A 17,605-nucleotide genomic window follows, 5' to 3' on the forward strand; every position below is an offset into this window, starting at 1 on the left:
CCGGGGACATGGAGGAGAGCCAGTGCTTCCCCCTGCTGCTGTGCAGGGCGTGGCATCTCCTCAGGGAGCCCAGCCCCTCAGCTGGACAGCGAGGGGGCCCGCGCCGGCTGCTCGCCCTGGTGCACGCTTCTTCCCCCGCCTCCTCTCGCACCCTGACAGCGAACAGGTGAACAGGAACAAAACCAGCCACAGCAAATACTCCAGCTGTGCTATCTCCCGATGCCCTGTTTCCTGCCCGAGGAATGGGAGGGAGCTCTGGGCGCTTGGGGCAGACGGCGGCCCACAGTGAGGGGAGGAAACTGCCGTACGGGATCACAGGGAGAACAGGTTTCCCTCACTCCAAGCCCTGCTTCCCTCTCCCGCATCTTTAGTTACTTATGGCAGAGAGTAACTTCGTACTTGAGTACTTAGTTCTCAAGCAAAAGTCAGGAAAAAGGTCACTGGTAACGAGCAGACGAATCCCACGTCTTTTCACAGCAGTCTGTCAACACCTTAACCTTTTCAAAGGAAGGAACCTCTCTTTTTCATATGCACAGAGTTTCTCTGCCACGAAGTTTTCTCCAGCTCTTGGTCAGGAGCAGCTGTGATAACGTCACCTTCCCTTCTCTGCCTGCATCGCTTCTTTCCCTGCATTTTTCAAAGGGGCCTTTGCCGTCGTTTCATACCCCACAATTCAGAGCCTTGGCAGGTGGAGAGAGCTGGTCTGCAGCAGCCATTAGAGCAGTGCAGGAAAAAGAATAAATCAGTGTTTGGGGGTTTGGGGTTTTTTTTTCAATTTTAGCAACTTTTCTGTAGTACAATGTGTATGTTCCTTTCTGTAGAAGAACACTAAGGCATTATTAAGGACTTGATGAAGCTTGTTATTCATTGATTCAGGGTTCAGTAATAAATCACTGCTTGCGGCACCCTCCCTGCTCATTGCCATTCCGCTTCAGTCATAACTGAATTTTTGTAATTTGTTACTGATAATGCAAGAATACCTCCATTCTGCATCAGTAATGAGACGAGATGCAAAGAGCTGTCTTGGGTTCTTCAGGGTAGCAGTACACATCCTGATAATTTAAGATGCGTTGAAGAATAAGCGCATAAACAGATGTGTTGCGTTACCATGTGGAGCGGAGGTTGGGGTGACTACTTGCTTTGATCTACATCCTCGGGAAGGTGGCTAGAAGCATGATCCCACCTTTTATTCATGCTGAATAAGAGGGTAATTAAATGTTCATTTCTTCGGTGCGTCCAAACAGATGACTGCATGGAGGGTGAGTTTGATTTAATCCAATCTTAACAAAAGAGGGAAAACACGATGGCGTACTGGCAACAACAGAAGCAATGGCAACACAGCCTTTAGGCGACACCACAGGACCGAGGCCCGCCTGGAAGGGCACGTGTGGAACTGTGAGACGGGAAAAACGATTTTGCCATTTAACGCTCCCAGGCTCAAGGAGGAAGGAGCTGGTAGACATTCACTGCAAATAAAGAGTAGCTTCAAAGGCACACCAAGCTCCCTATAGAAACAGCTTGAAAGACCCTGAAAAGTATGACTTCATACCTCCTTTGCTTGGTTCCAGTAATTATTTTAAGGGTAGTGATTGTTGTGAATTACTTTTTGTCTCCATTATTATTACATTGACATTGTCTTGTTTCTTTGTAAAGTTTTGAGGCATTTGAGAACAAGAAGGCCTGGACCGTATCTTTTATGCATTCTTAGAATCATAGAATCACAGAATAGTTTGGGTTGGAAGGGACCTCTCAAGGCCATCTAGTCCAACCCCCCTGCCGTGGCCAGGGACATCTTCAACTAGATCAGGTCGCTCAGAGCCCCGTCCAGCCTGACCTGGAATGTTTCCAGGGATGGGGCATCCACCACCTCTCTGGGCAACCTGGGCCAGGGCTTCACCACCCTCAGCGTAAACAATTTCTCCCTTATATCTAGTCTGAATCTGCCCCCCTTTAGTTTAAAGCCATTCCCCCTTGTCCTGTCGCAACAGGCCCTGCTAAAAAGTTTGCTGCCATCTTTTTTATATGCCCGCTTTAAGTACTGATAGGCTGCAATAAGGTCTCCCCAAAGCCTTCTCTTCTCCAGGCTGAACAACCCCAGCTCTCTCAGCCTGTCCTCACAGGAGAGGTGTTCCATCCCCCTGATTATTTTCGTGGTCCTCTTCTGGACCTGCTCCAACAGGTCCGTGTCTTTCTTATGCTGAGGGCTCCAGAGCTGGACACAGTGCTCCACGTGGGGTAATAGGCTTCCTCCAGCCTATTCACCTCAGCTCTCCCAAGCCATATGGAGAAATATCTGCCTCATCCTTCAAGGTTCACAGTAGAATAAAGAGATTTAATAACCAAACAAACATGAGATGGCTCCAAGTGACCTTAAGAAATGAACACATCTCCTAATGCTACCCGTTTTCCCTCCCTCTGTGGCTGCTCTGTTGATGTGAGATTTGAAAAAAAAAAAGTAAGCTTTATGACTTACTTTCAGAAATGTGCAGAGTATGGAGGGACAGCACTGGTTTAATCCATTAGCCACCGCAGCCCAATCCCCTTCTTACCCTCATGCTTCCTTAGAGGTATGATACTCCTCCACGGGAGCAACACCAGATACTTTTATGTTCACGAGGCTGCAGAGCCCCGTGACTCTGATCTTGACCAACCTGCGGTGTCTCCAAGACCATCCCAGCACTGCCCCCCTCTGCTTAGTCCCGAATCTAAAGAGGGATCCTTGGGCTTCTAGGCTTTTTCCCTGTGCAGGTGGTGGGAGTTAAATTCTGGGCCAACGCACGTTAAATAAGTTTTACCATAGGTCCTTAATGTTCTCTCTTATTGCAGAGTTTGTCCACACCTCGCGTACTGAAGTGAGAAAAACGTATGGTCCTGCCTGCCAGAGGCGCTGTGCTAGTGTTAAAATTCAGTGATGGTGTCTGCAGGAAGGAAGAGGTTTGCCTGCTGAGATCTGTGCTGAGAACAGTTGCCTTTACAACCAACGCTGGCCTCCAATTGCACCACCACTCAAAGGGGAAAGTAGGATCATTGGTGAAAACTCTCCCAAGCCCCGAGGGCCGCTGTGAGACTGCCCACAGCCTTCCTTTCGGCAAACCCCGGTGACTGTCCTCATCCTCCGAGAAAGCCCCAAGCGGTTCTGCAAAACACCGGCTCCTCTGGTGGGACGAAGTTCCGGTGGTGGAGGCCAGAAGGTGCAAGTGCCTGTTTGTAAAATCGACGCCACAGTGCGGAGCAGGGGCTTTCTTGCCCGGTGGGGTGAGCTCTGCACTGGGGAGTGATTTTTTTCACCGATTAGTGATTTTTTCGTCATGTTCTTTTTCAGCGCTGCCACACAGCGGCAGAGTTGAGGCTGCTTCTAAACGGGGAAGAGACTGAAGGTTCAGAAGAAAATCCTCTTCGGTTAGAAATTACCTGGCTCTCCTGCTAGGGACACCCTGTCATCGCTCAAGGCGTTAACGTGGAGGGCTTTTTCCTTGTCCAATAATACTAATGTTTTTCGGTGGTTTTTCTAAGGAGCTGAGGTAAAGGGGATTTTGTGGTCAGCCTACAGTCCTTCCCCCCAGCACACAACCACGATACTGCGCAGCATTTTGGCCAGGGTTGGGCCAAGTCAAATCTCTATAAGTTTCATGAAAAGAGTTGCCCAGTTAGAGAGAGTACTACTGACGCACAGAAGGAGGCTGAAGCACAAGCCCAGATTATTGTTTGACAGAGGGAAGAGGAATTATGAGTATCTCCACCGTAGGGAAAGCTTCAGTCAGCAAGAACACTTGTCAGACAAGGGACGTTCAGCCGTGAGGCACTGAGCCCAGGAAACAAGGCCGATACATTCTCTTGCCCACAGAGCCGCTTGTTTTTGATACAGGATGAAAGATGATGAAGGGAAAAGTGCCTGTCTAATCAAGAAATGATCCTTTTCTTGATGACACCTGTGCCTCAGGAAATCAGATCCCACAGGTAGGAGTGGGAGCAGAAAGACTCTGCTTCCTGTGGGTTTTCTTTTGAGCTGAAAACAACAAAAAAAAAAGCCCAAAACGCTTGAATGTCTCGACATTTTCCCCAAAGTTAAAGCCACGGAGATGAACAAATTTTCTAAATTCAGCCAGTTCTGTAAGTGGTCAAAAACATTAAAAAAGATCCACACAAATTCACCCACTCTTTTCCTTTTTTTGCAGAACGTCAATTCATCTATATTTGAAATGTGAACAAATTGAACCAGCTCTATTTTTACGTATTTTCTCGGGTTTTGGGGTTTTTTTTTTAAGTACCCTTACATGTCCTGACGATGAGCTGAACACTGAACCAGACGAATGAGCAGCAGGGGCACAGAGGCTGCCTGCCCGGGGCTGACCTTTTGAAGGACCACTTGGAGATAGCAGAGTGCTGGCCAGGTAATTATTTCCAAACACGGACCAAGCTCTGCAGTCCCTGGACGAGGTACAGCATCAGAGCCCTGACCTCATTTACAGAGCCTGCATTTATGAAATGCCAAGAGATTATGCAGAGAGCTTTCCTGTGTGTAATCGTATGAGGCAGGAGATGTGAAGTCATTGTCCTAAAGCCCAAGGTGAAATCAGGCTGACCCTGAACGTCCCAGGCAGGCCTAGGGCTGCATTTTGTACTGCTGTAGGAAGAAAAGCTGATCTTGCCTAATCTATTTAGCTGTTTTCTGGCTTCGGCCTTTTGGGAAAGTTGGCATTTAGAATTCCACTCAGAACGGTTTTCTGGGCTTCAGCGTTAGAAGAATTAAAGTCAAGAGCTAGTGACATTTCTGTAGCTCTGGATTTCATTCCAGGAAGACAATCCATGCGTCAGTGCTTCCTCCTACAGAAAAATCCTCTATATCAGGGGAAATAATTCAACCCTACTGCCTAAACTGAAGCCCACAGAGGGTGCCACTGACTTCCCAGAAGCCAGATTGGGCTTGCTGCCTGTGAACATGGCTTTCACTCTGTGCACAGTTGGGGAGGATTAGCAGACATCCCCTGTCCACAGGGGACTGTGCTCGGAGAAGCCCCACTGGAAGGCACGTTCCCATCCAACAGCCTAGTCCTTCTGCTCCCCAGCACCTGAGCTGCCTCAGCAAAGGCTCACAGGGTCCAGAAGACCCTGTGTTAGGGGTTCGGGTGCTTGAGAGCTTCAACTTCAGTGTGAGCAAAGAGTTTCACAGTCTCAGCTTCTCCCGTTACGCAAGCTGTGCCTGACTGCAGTTTGCGTCAGCTGGTGAAAATGCTATGCACAGCAAGGTTTGCTGCTTCTCGCTTTGGAAGACTTCTTGGAAGATTTCAGGGTTACAACAGCCCTTCTCACAACCACTATCCATCAGCCTTTCCTCTATGTGCTAGTGACTGCTAATTATTCAGTAACTAAGTGTCTCTCTAGGGTCATAACTGTAAATCTGGCCTCTCCCAGTCGCTGTTTGCTCCTTACGTAGCAGTTTTCTCAATGCAAAACCAAATTATTTTCTTTACATTTGATTGGATTACAAAATTGCTTTAAACTCTGTGGAGATGATTAGGAAAAGTGTGTTTTTGCGCAATAGTTACCATGGGAACTAAAGTGGAGAGATCTTTATAAACCAAAAGTCAAACAGATTGTGTTTCAGACAATTAATATTGTCTCACATGTTTATTCATTTGCTTTAACTCTTCTGTGCACTATTCTGAAATAGTTTTTATCTCTTTTTCGGTATCAAATGCTATGTCAAAGAGATTCTGCTCCCTCAGGGATTCACCCCTCTCTTCTCTTGCAAGGCCACCTTGCAGCCCTCGTTAGCTTCATCTTCCTCTTCTGCTTTGCCTCTTTGGTCTGGGGACATCTCTGGGGGCTTCCAGGTGGGATTTGGTTTGGGATTGGGACGCACCTGTGGGGAGAAGCGTCAAAACTCCTGTCCTGTTAATGAAGCCCAGTGAGCTCCGGCAGACCAAGGTGCACTGGCGGGTGAGCTGAGCTGCTCTCTGCTTCTCCTGTGCTGTTCCCTCTGCGGTCTTTTTAACACCCAGGACTCCTCAAACCTGCGTTTCTCTAGTTCCATGTTTGATACTTTAGGGAAGAGCAGCTGATAAACTGACCAAGTGCCAATAGCTGTCCCTCTGCTTTCCTCTCTTTCCAAACCCTCCTCTTTCTCCAGCAACCTGACCCCATCCCATCTCTTGATTTCTCTCACCTGCCCTCAGCTCTCTCCCTAGCATCTTGCCGTCCTCTGGCTCTCCCCTCACAGCACAGTCTATCACATCTTGAAAATAATTAGCGTTATGCCAGAGACCCATTTCCCACTCCAACAGTTTCCATTTGTCTTTCTCCCCTTCGCATCCAAGATGTCAAGAGGCCATCACTATACTCAGCTGCCTCCACACTACAGCATTGCCCTTCGCTCTGTCCGCCGTTGCCTTCGTGCTCCCATCACCTGCGTTCATGGGCTTTCTGGGGCAAGGTTTTGTCCTGCATTAGTACAGCACCTCTCAGAGCAAGAAAGCAATGTCCTCATTTTCTTCCAGACCTCTGCCTGACTCTGTGTACAGGAGGAATTCCCCTACCAAGGGAATTCAATATTCCTGTGTTTGAAAACCAGCTGCTCCTCAGCCCCCTCCCCTGTGTACTGCTGACCTCCTTCCCCTGCACTGGATACAGGATTGCTCAGTTCCTCGGGGGCTGATCTGTCACGCTGTTGTTTCAGTTCTCCACAAACAAATGGTATTTCTGTCCCCTGTCGGAGGTACAGCGAGGAAAGCTGCGTTCGTCGTAGAAGCCAGTTCATTTTCAGACTGTTCAGATCACAGGGCTGTGCCGTAACAGCTGTTAGATTAGATCCTGCTTCTTCCACCATCATACCTATTTTCAGAAGAGCATCGTGCAGCCACAGTTTGGCAAGCTTTGACAGGACTAGCAAAAGGCATATTCCCGAGGCAAGGGTGGCTGAACTACCAAATTTCCAGTTTCTGATCAAAATCAGGGAAGAATGAGATAACCTCAGAGAAACGTGGGTGAGAATTAACGTTGCGTGAAGCAAGCCTCCTGTTTTCCCTAGCTTCAGCCTCAGACTGCTGAACTGATTTTAGCAGAAACCTTCCAGAATATTTGTTCCGAGGCAGCTAGGTGGCCTGGAATACGTCAGCGGACGAGATTTCAGCTCGGGAAAATGAGAAGAGACTGAAAGCAGGGGCTTGCAATGGGAAATGTTGGGCAGCCAGAAATGTAAGTGTTGCTACTTCCTCTGCTGATAGTATTTCGCTGCAAAAGGTACACAAACCAGAGAGTATGGAGCAAAGCATGTGTGTATAAAGGGACAGCTGGGCCAAGTACTATCTTGCACGCTCAACTGCAGAGCCAGGCACAAAATGACCATCTCCTGCCCTCCAAGTATTTATTTACTCCGGAATGATATGGATGTAAATCCCTACTGACCTGCTGGTTTTACATCACTTTGCACCAATCTGAAAGTTGCTCTTGGTTCCAGGAGACAGCAAATGTCATGCTGATTGAAACCCATTTGCTGTATTTTAGCGACAAAAAACCTGTTGCCCTGAGGCCAGCACAGGAGTCTGCCTAAGGGTGTCTAAAGACATGCAGGGGAAAATGATATTAAAACCATTTTCTTGTAAAATGTCACTTTTGCAAGAGGAAGGTCTGTGCAGGTGTTCTTGTACTGACTTAGGAGCTCCAGCAGATGCTACGTGCACAGGGCTCGTTCAGGCAAGACAGAAATTACCCAGGCAATAAAAACATCCCAGTTCGGGCCCAGTTTCTCTCTTTAAAGATTCGTGAGGCAGGGGAGATGTCAGTACAGCATACATACATTTTCCTTGTCACCGTGGGAAATGAAGCCTATGTAACGTGAGAAGCTGGAACCAGGCAGCAAGAACCAGAAAGTGTTTATCGTGGCCAGTGCTGCATGTGGACCTGTTCCCCTTCACCAGCCTGCGCGGCGGAGCGGACCAGTCCCAGCCTTGCACAGGCTGTAAAGCTCCAACCTGCATTTTCAGTGTGGTCTCCGAGGCTGGAAGGGCTTTCCTGGAGAGCTGGTGAGGAAGTAATGTTGCTTTTGAAGCCAAAAATAATTCTTTCAGATAGACAATGTAATCTGTAACAGGCCCAGCACTTCACTGCTATCAGGTAATGCTGGCAAGATGCAGTTCATGACACTCCAAAAGATTACGTTGGATTGTTAGATCAGATCAGATTAGATTATCTTCCTGGATATTGAGGTCAGAAGGGCCCTGAGGAGTCGGGGAGATAGTCTGATTTTCTGCATATCCCCAGGCATCCAGGTATTCTTTGTGGGGGATCACCTCACCCCTCCTTTTCTTTACATCCCTTTCTCATTTACTTCAGCCTGCCCTGTGTGGGTGTTGATGCCAACCTCTTTCTAGTCATGTCCTTGCTATTGAGATCAAACCACGCTGTGCCAGGCAGTGCCACAAATAGTGTTGTAGCACCTTGAAAGCGGGACGCGTTTCTGTGTTCAGAAGGAGATGGACTGGCTGGCTGTTGGCAGAAAGCCCACGGCTTGTTAATTGGAAAAAGAGTTTTAAATCAAGTTGGTATTTTTTCTTTGAAGAAGACATCTCAAATGGCGTGCTTAGCATCAAAGAATCAAGCAGAGCGGCGCAGAAATAGCGGCAAGAGCATCTAACGAGGCAGAGAGCAAGACCTCTGACCCTGGTGAGGCTAGCAAGGGAGACAGCACTTCGAAAGTCATCGTCTTGGAGCACAGGGAAACATTTCTCCTTATGACGTTTCTATTTTCCAGCAAAGGGAGAAGCACAGTGGTAGTATCGCAACAGAACAAAAACCGTTCTTCTGCAAGGAACCATCCTTATCTAGCCAAATACCTTCCCATTGACACTGGTGGGCTCTGAATCAGGCTCACAAGAGTATGAACAGCACATCACGATTTTGCATTTAACACCTCTCCTCCACTTCTCTCCTCGGAAGGTCCTTCTGTAAGTAGCCCCGTTGCTGGCTGGTGCTGATGGGTATTTGCTCTCCTGGGCTGGGATTAGGATGGCAGGAACTTGCATGGAGCCCAAAATAAAGTTTGAGATCCAAACTCCCTGAGATTGGAAGAGTTTGGATCTCACTCTGGACTTTATTATTTATACTTTCTTTTCACGGCCACAAAAAGCCCAGATCTAGCACACAGAGTCAGTCTCTAATTGCAAACCCAGTCGGCAAAGACCCTCTCTGAGTTGTCCTCCTCGCCAGCTGACCGTGGCAGAACGAACCCCTCCCTCCTCTGCTGACACCAAGAAACCCAGCGCTGGGCTACTGAGCGGTTGTAAGTGGCGGTGAGGGACGTGGCGGCGGCAATGTAATTCATGCTGTACACTTACCCTGTTGGTTGTGGAAATGTGTTATAATCATATTTTTGCTTGCTGATAGTGCCTTTATACAGTGGGTGTGCATTTGCCACACTCGTTCTAACAAACATCTTGTAAGGTTTTCTAAAAACCTCTCATACTATTTTTATAGCTAACTTCTTTTTTTTTTTCCGCTTTGGGGATTGCAATCCCAGACGCAGGGCTCCCAACACAACCACCAGGTACGCACACTGCCAAACCGCAGGGAGCTCTGGCGGACAGGCTACGATAAGGATGGACGTGCTGGGTCAGCCGCAGGACGTCTTTTTTGTCACATTGTACTTTCCTCCACTGCTCTCTGCTGTTGCTGATGGCCCGAGGGGTTACACTGAGCTCCCTGCAGAGCAAGAGCTGGCTGATCTTGCACGCCCTCTGTAAATTCAAATGGAAACCTATGTGCGCTAAAAAATACGGATTTATTTATCCCTTTGCAATAAAAAACAAAGTCATTTTAATATGCTTTCAGGGAATAATTGAGTCAATGTAATAAGAGCTCTGCCCTCTGTTCCTCAGAGGGTGTTCTCTCTGGCACATGTATCTGCATTTCTGTTGTGAAGAGCCCTGTACGACCTGCCCACACACTACTTACCGAGGGTGCTGTAACTGCTGTGTAGGCTGATGCAAAATGTTCCTTCACCCACAGATCCCTGCCTGCCTCTGCCTTAAAATGTCATTGAGAAACCAACCAAGAAACCATGCTTATTAGAGAAGCTTCGCTCCTAGGGAGTCTACCCCAGCATGTACCTGCCGGTCCTCCACTGCTCTCTGCTGTTGCTGATGGCCCGAGGGGTTACACTGAGCTCCCTGCAGAGCAAGAGCTGGCTGATCTTGCACGCCCTCTGTAAATTCAAATGGAAACCTATGTGCGCTAAAAAATACGGATTTATTTATCCCTTTGCAATAAAAAACAAAGTCATTTTAATATGCTTTCAGGGAATAATTGAGTCAATGTAATAAGAGCTCTGCCCTCTGTTCCTCAGAGGGTGTTCTCTCTGGCACATGTATCTGCATTTCTGTTGTGAAGAGCCCTGTACGACCTGCCCACACACTACTTACCGAGGGTGCTGTAACTGCTGTGTAGGCTGATGCAAAATGTTCCTTCACCCACAGATCCCTGCCTGCCTCTGCCTTAAAATGTCATTGAGAAACCAACCAAGAAACCATGCTTATTAGAGAAGCTTCGCTCCTAGGGAGTCTACTCCAGCATGTACCTGCCGGTAGCAAAGGTAACGCCGGGCCAGAAAAAAGTATCCTCGAGCAAAGCGTGCTCCTCCGATAGAGCTCAGTCTACTAAATCAGGGAAGATATCTAAGTGAGCACAAGGAAGCTTTCACTGCAATCATCACAAATGCTTTCTTCAGCCAGAATATGCTGAATAAAACTAAATGTCGCAGGCTGAATCAGAAACCCTGCAGGGAGGTGGTGATTATCACGCTTAAACATTTTCTTGAGCACTTCTGGAGAGCACTACCAGAGTAATTTTTTGGTTATCCTGGTGCGTGATGGGCTAGGAAGCAACAGGCAGGTGTCTGATACCCACAGACACAAGCTAGCTTCCTGTGCAGCCCCAACACGGAGATGCGCAGCCAGCGGGGTTGAGAGGAGCTGAGAAGGCTGCTGTACAATCCCATCTCTGCTGCAGAATTAGTTTGAAAAGTGCTGGGGTATATTCAAAGGAAAAGCACGGGGACATCTCGTTATATGCAATACACCGGCGTGCTTCTGCTGCGGAGTGCAGGACCCCCGCCCCGCAAGAGCAGAAGATGTGAGTGATGGGGGAGAGTCTGAAGGTCAAACATCAAACATGGGAAAAGTGGGACCCAGGGGTTTCTATCAAAGCATCTACATCAGAGGCCGAAGAGACAAGAGGAATTTTGATAAAATGGGTCCATGAAGGAGCAGTCTTGCCTCTCATTTTCATTTATTTATGCTTTTCTCCCATGTCAGCAACAGCCCAGTCTGCTCCACGCTGTTGGAATCAAAACCGAATCTTCAAACAAGCAAATGAACAGACAATAAAATACTCCCCAACAGAAACCGTTTCATTTTCTTGGTAACATAATGCAATGCAGTGATAGCAGGGAGGCGATCTGTCATTGCCATGACGGTGAACTCCGCTCTTCAGCAAAATCTATCATAACCGCCTTCCCTTCCCTTCCCTCGCAGTGTCTGAGCCACAGTCCCATGAATCCGCCGCCTCCTGGAGGCACCTCCTGCACAGACGTGTCTCATGCCTCCTGCTACCACGTCTTCCGCAGCAGCATCTCCTACCCGCCTTGCTTGTCTGCCGGCTGCATTATGGTAATGTCAGGCTTGATCATTTCCAGTCTTATTCATACAGCGTTTGTTGTGTTTCGGCAGAAATACAGTGCAGAACATACTGAACTCTCTAAAAAGGACAATTTCACCGAGTTCAAAACAGGTATGAGCTGGCAGCAAACTCTCAGCAGATAATGTGCATAATAAGGGGAACAGTTTAAGGATGTTCTACTAGAGAACCAAACCACCACAAGTTCGCTGCGGGGAGGGCAGGCCAGGCTTGCTTTAACCAGCCAGATTTGCAGGGGCTGGGAGAGGAGCTGGGACAGAAAAGACAGGCACCGTCGGCAGCAAGTCAGCCTCCCCTCCGGCAGGGCTGCTGCAGAGGAGGGGTGAACCGTGTCCCCAGGGTGGTGGGGACGTGGTTCGAAGGGTTTCTGGGCAGAGCTGCTGTGCTTCCCGTGGGAGCTGCTCTCATCTCCCCTGCAGGGCCTGGGAGTGTCATGGGAACAAAATCCCCCTGCAAGCCCGGACAGAGGGGGCTCGAGGCAGGCAGTGCTTGCTGGATTGCAGCTGGAGACCACGGGAATGACAAGGGGAGAGGAGACGGCTGGGACACGGCTGTGGGAACGGCACAAGTCACAGAAGAGCAGAGCCCAGGGCCGTGGTTCAGGTGAGACGTCCTGCTTTGCACACCTTGTCACCGCCAGACGTGCCCGGGCACATGGAGCTGGACCCCTGTGCTGGCACCAGCATCAGCGAGCCCGTTGTTTGGCAGGCAAGCTCCCCTTGTGTGGCAGCCACCCTAAATGAAGTGCTTCCCTGCAGTAATTGGATTTCCACTGTAAACGAAGTCATTATGCTGATTGTCCTTCCGCTTCTGAAGATGGGACAATACCAGTGAGCGGCAGCTCTGGCTGATGGACCCATTTACATATCTCTGCCGAGGGGAGCCAAGCAGGGGCATTTCCCTGGGCAGGAGAGCAGGGGCCGGCGTGTGCGAGGTCGAGGTGGCCACATGGCTCCAAACGCTCATGGCTCTGCTCCAAAAAATGGGCAGGGGAGAGGCTGTAAAGTGATTTGTGCAGGGGCCAAAGGACTTCCCAGGAGCGTGTCTCAGCTGTGGTGGCATTCCTGGGCACGGCGTGCCCTCCCTGTCCAGGCTGAGCGACAGGCACTTCCCAGTCTGTGGCTGGAGAGCTGCTCGGTGAAGGGCTGGCCGTGTCCAGCATCAGGAACGCAGAGGTCTCCAGCCTACAGGGATGAACGATGGGAGAAGCAGCAGGGGAAGGGTATGTACCAAAGATGTGTGTCAGCAGCAGAGGTGAGATCAGATCTGAGCTCCTCTTTGAGGTCTCCACGGAGCTTGCTGGCTTTGGAGATGTGGGCTGACCTGGTGCCATCAAGGGAAAAGAGGTGAAGGCAATTTCAGGATGCTCTGGGAACACCCACAGTTCAAGCTGGGGCTTGAGCAGGGCTTTGTCATCATGGTTCGATCAACAGCGCGTCTCTGCCTGTGCCATCTCCTCCCCCTTTTGTTTTTAAGGTTCTTTAGTCACACAGGAAAATGTCCCGCTATAAAAAACTCACAGAACAAACCCAAAAGCCCAAGTGAAAAGAAATTTCCTGCAGCTGCAATTCCAAGGTTACTTTTCAGGTTGGCTGTGACCGAAATCCTTTCAGCAGGTCTCAGGAACCAGGGCTCACTTGGCAAGCCAAACACAGACGCACAACTGGGAACAGATGACAAAACACCATTTGAGACCAAGATGCCCGGTTGCACTGGGGACAGATGAAATAATCTAAATTAGTGATTTGAATCATCATTTAAATCAGCAAGTGAAAAGTACCAGTTTAAACAACTGAGAAATCTCAGTTTGCATTTATACCTCATTTCTTTCTAGTAGGAATTTATTGCGATCAGCGGCGCAGCTGACGAAAGACACTGATCAGGAGCCGCCCCAAGCCTCTGCTCCCTGGGTGCTGCCTTTTGCTGACGGGGACGATGTGTTCAGCTAACACGATGAACGATGTGTCCAGTGTGTTCTGGGATCACTCGCCTTCTCCCCAGCCTGCCGGGGAGTCCCCTCACGTCCCTGGCCAGCGGGCAGAGCAGAAACCCCGCGCACGGCCAGCTGGCAGCCGGCAGGAGCTTCACAAACCCTGTGGCGCCTGAGGAGACAGGCAATTTATTTCATCTCCAACCTGGTGCTACGAAGGACCGTGTCCCTGCGGAACTGGTGCAGAGCCAGGGCTCGCTCCTGTGAAAGCAGCCCCAGAGCTCGTGCAGAGGGAAGCAGGGCCGGCCCTGGAAAAGTGCTGCCTGGGAGATTTTAGTGTTTTAGACGGGTTTGGGGGCTGCCCAAGCCCAATTTTAACACTGGACAGGAGCAACCTGGAGACGAGGGACTGTGTCCCCATTACTGGGGCTGCAGGAGCCTGTGGATGCCCTGTGCCCTGACACGGTAGGGTACAGCCACAACCATAGCCCCGGACCGGCTCTCCTGTGCTGTGGCGGACCCTCGTGCCTGTCCCCGTCCCCTCCACCTGCCCCACATGCCGTTGCAGCGAGGACGGGCGGACCGGCTTGCCCGTGCTCCCTCCCGCAGAGCTGCCTGCCTCCCCAGCACGAGGCAGATGGGATCGGGAACCGGGGCTGGATTCAAGCTGCCAAGAGGCAATGCATCGATGCCAGGAGGAGTCTTTGAAGAAATCTGGGCTCCAAGCCACTGCTGGAGCAGTGTGCCCGGGTCGCAGCGTGATGCGTGGCATGCCTGCATTAGGAGAGGCGATGGCTGAGCGAGGTACCTCGCCAGTGCACTTATATGGACGGGGAGCCGCTGTTGCAATGTAGAGCAAATCTGAGGAAATCCTTGCTGAAGGCCTTTGGGAAAGCCAAAAGTTGGGGAGACAGGGTGGTTTCTTGGAAGGGAGACTTTGCAAACAGACAAACTGCGTACAGGTGAGGAAACACGCAGATGCTGGGAGAACACCCGGGGAATAAATCGTATATATTGCCCTGCTGTGACAGCATCCTCTTAAGCCTGGGGCTGGAGACAAGTAACAAGCAATAGGATGAGAGGAAACGGCCTCAAGTTGTGCCAGGGAAGGTTTAGATTGGATATTAGGAAAAAATTCTTCACCGAAAGGGTTGTCAAGCATTGGAACAGGCTGCCCAGGGAAGTGGTTGAGTCCCCATCCCTGGAGGTATTTAAAAGACGTGTAGATGTGGCACTTAGGGACATGGATTAGTGGTGGGTTTGGCAGCGCTAGGTTTACAGTTGGACTTGATGATCTTAAAGGTCTTTTCCAACCTAAACAATTCTATGCTTCTATGGGCTACGTGGACCATGGGTTGAACACCACGGCTCTTTCTCTGATCTTATCACACCCTTTGGTGGTGTTTAGCAGTAGAGATCTTCCAAATGGGGCTCCTAGAAGAGAACTGCTGGAAAATTCAGAGGAAAACAGAAAGCTTAATACACACGTCATGAGACAATGCAGAGGCAATGCAATCCCGCTGTGCCATTCCCAGGGGGAAGAGGTATGTGTTGGAAACCTTTCTGATCTAATAAAAACAGTGTGTAATGATATCCAACAGCTAGAAGCTCAACTCTGAAAAATTCAAGCTGGAAATAAGATGCACATTTTCAAGGGAAGGTAGTGCATCGCTGTAACAGATTGCCAGGGAATGGGATAAACTCTCCATCACGCGGAGCTTCGCGGTCGTGCCTGGCTCTCGGAGGTTGACGTTCTTCCGTTGCAGCGCAGCGCCGTGCAGAACCGCTGGCCGTTGTCGGCCCGTGCTCGGCAGATCAAAACTACCGCACAGCATGGTGCCTCTGCCTTAAAATCTAGGATGTGCGTTTTCCAGCGGAAAATGGGCCTACATCTGAGGGAGAGAGCTACAAAGCCACTACTTTTTTCACACTCTATTTGCATGGCTGTTTCCCTAACGCTTTTCCTGGCTCCCCACAACAGAGAGCAGATACCAGAGTATTACCCCACACTTTGAGACCTACAGATTTGAAAATAAGGGGCTGCGTATATCTGGCTTTGGTCCAGTTCACCACTGAGACACCTTTCTATTTGCCCAGTGACCCAGGATGCAAAAATCATCACATCTTAATATAGCAGAACAGGGGCCCAGGGAACATGCTTCTAACACTGTCATTTAATTTATTCACAACAATCAGATTGGTAAATGAATATATGCCGAGCCCCGTCACTCTTACAGTCCATGGGTATTTCTCCATGCCTGCATCTGGATGTCTGACAGTTTGTTTATATGATCAGTGAGACGAAAAACTCAAATTATTTGGCTTAGCATCAAGAGCAGCCTCTATTTTAGCGGCCTGCAGTGGCAGCTCCCAATGAATTTTAATAAGCCGTTAACAATGCGTGCGTGTTTTGTTGTTGTCAGCGGAAGCGTGCAAAAGGACGGGGTGACATATACTTATTGCGGGATACAAAAGGATTAATAATCTGTTTCCCGTGCGTCCTGCGTGGCTGAGCCGCCTCCCAAGGTGGCTCACCCCCTTTTGCCACGCAGGCGGCAGAGCTGGGTGCCGGAGCACGGACCCTTCCCCGACCTGGCGGGGTGGCAGGAGCTGTGCTGTCGCCTCTCAGCTTGTCCTCCTTGCGGTGACCCCCCGCGAGGCTCATTAAAAAGGAAAGGGGTCGTGGTCACTGCCCAGTTCTCCTCCGTCCTTCCGGCAGGTTCCTCTCCAGCGCTGGCTCGTGTCGCCCACAAGCAACTGGTGCGGAGTCCCCTGCTTTGTAGCTCAAGCATCCAAGCCATCAGACGGGTGTCGCTGGGGCTCTGCTAGCAATTGGGTTGGGTTTCCAGCTGCTCCGGGGCTCCACGAAGCCTCACTGCAGCCTTGGGAAGCAGCTTTGCTCCAAACCCACCCGTGTGGGAGGGTGTGCAGCCATGGGGAGCCACGTGTTGTTGTGGCTACGTGCCCCGATAGTTACCCGCTAGAAGAAATAGAGTCGGTTCACACAACGTGGGTGAGAAATAGGCACGTGCCCAGGGATGGACAACGCAGCAGACACCCAGCAGCACTGTTGGGGTGTTCAGGTGACAGCCTACATGTGCTTAGGGGGGTCTGTCTGTCTGTCAGTCAGGAAAGCTCTTCCAGATGCTCCTCCAGCCCTGGGCTGGGACCAGGTTTGTGCCGGTACTGAATGAGGGAGAGGCCCCAAGGGACTCAGAGGCATCAGGCACAACGTCCCTGTCCTCAGGATGGAGATGGAGTCCCCCTTCCCCAGCAGATGCCCGCAGCCCCGTCCCCCAGCCTCATCCCCTGTGCAGGTGTCTCCTCCGGAAAGCGAAAGCAAAGACGCTGGGAGGGAACATGTGGAGCCCCCGCAGCCTCCAGAGCCCGGGACACCCAGCAGCCCCCGGCTCTGGGGGGTGAACTGGAGCTCAGTGCCAACAAAAGGCATGTTGGCAGCCCCCAGATCCCCCCGATTCCTTCCCAGCTCCATTCTGTGTGAAGCTGTAATCGGGAGGCACAGCCGGCTAGGTTTCAGTGACCTCCCTGGGGGGACGCTACCTTTCAGGTGCTAATAGCAATTGCCTCAATCGCTGGCAAGGCAGGTTCGTGAGGGGTGTCGCAGAGCACCTGTGGGTGGTTGGAAGATCTGCTCTTGGGAGTTTGGGTTGTTCATCCCATCTGATGGGCTCCAGAGGAGGAATCATCAGAAGGATGGAACACCTCTCCTGTGAAGAAAGGCTGAGAGAGTTGGGGTTGTTCAGCTTGGAGAAGAGAAGGCTTTGGGGAGACCTGATTGCAGCCTTTCAATACTTAAAGGGGGCTTATAAGAAAGATGGGGACAGACTTTTTAGCAGGGCCTGTTGCGACAGGACAAGGGGGAATGGCTTTAAACTAAAGGGGGGTAGATTCAGACTAGACATAAGGGAGAAATTGTTTACGCTGAGGGTGGTGAAGCCCTGGCCCAGGTTGCCCAGAGAGGTGGTG

At 50.3% G+C, this 17,605-nt stretch overlaps 1 protein-coding gene across 1 annotated transcript in view; it reads right to left on the reverse strand.

Annotated features, from left to right (window-relative positions):
• Nucleotides 1-17,605, reverse strand: part of TMX1 (thioredoxin related transmembrane protein 1) — a 47,659-nt gene that overhangs the window by 7,029 nt on the left and 23,025 nt on the right. The gene's annotated exons all lie outside the window — the stretch shown is intronic.

Source organism: Aptenodytes forsteri, unplaced genomic scaffold (genome assembly GCF_000699145.1).
Source record: "Aptenodytes forsteri isolate BGI_AS27 unplaced genomic scaffold, ASM69914v1 Scaffold76, whole genome shotgun sequence".
Classification (NCBI taxonomy): domain Eukaryota; kingdom Metazoa; phylum Chordata; class Aves; order Sphenisciformes; family Spheniscidae; genus Aptenodytes; species Aptenodytes forsteri.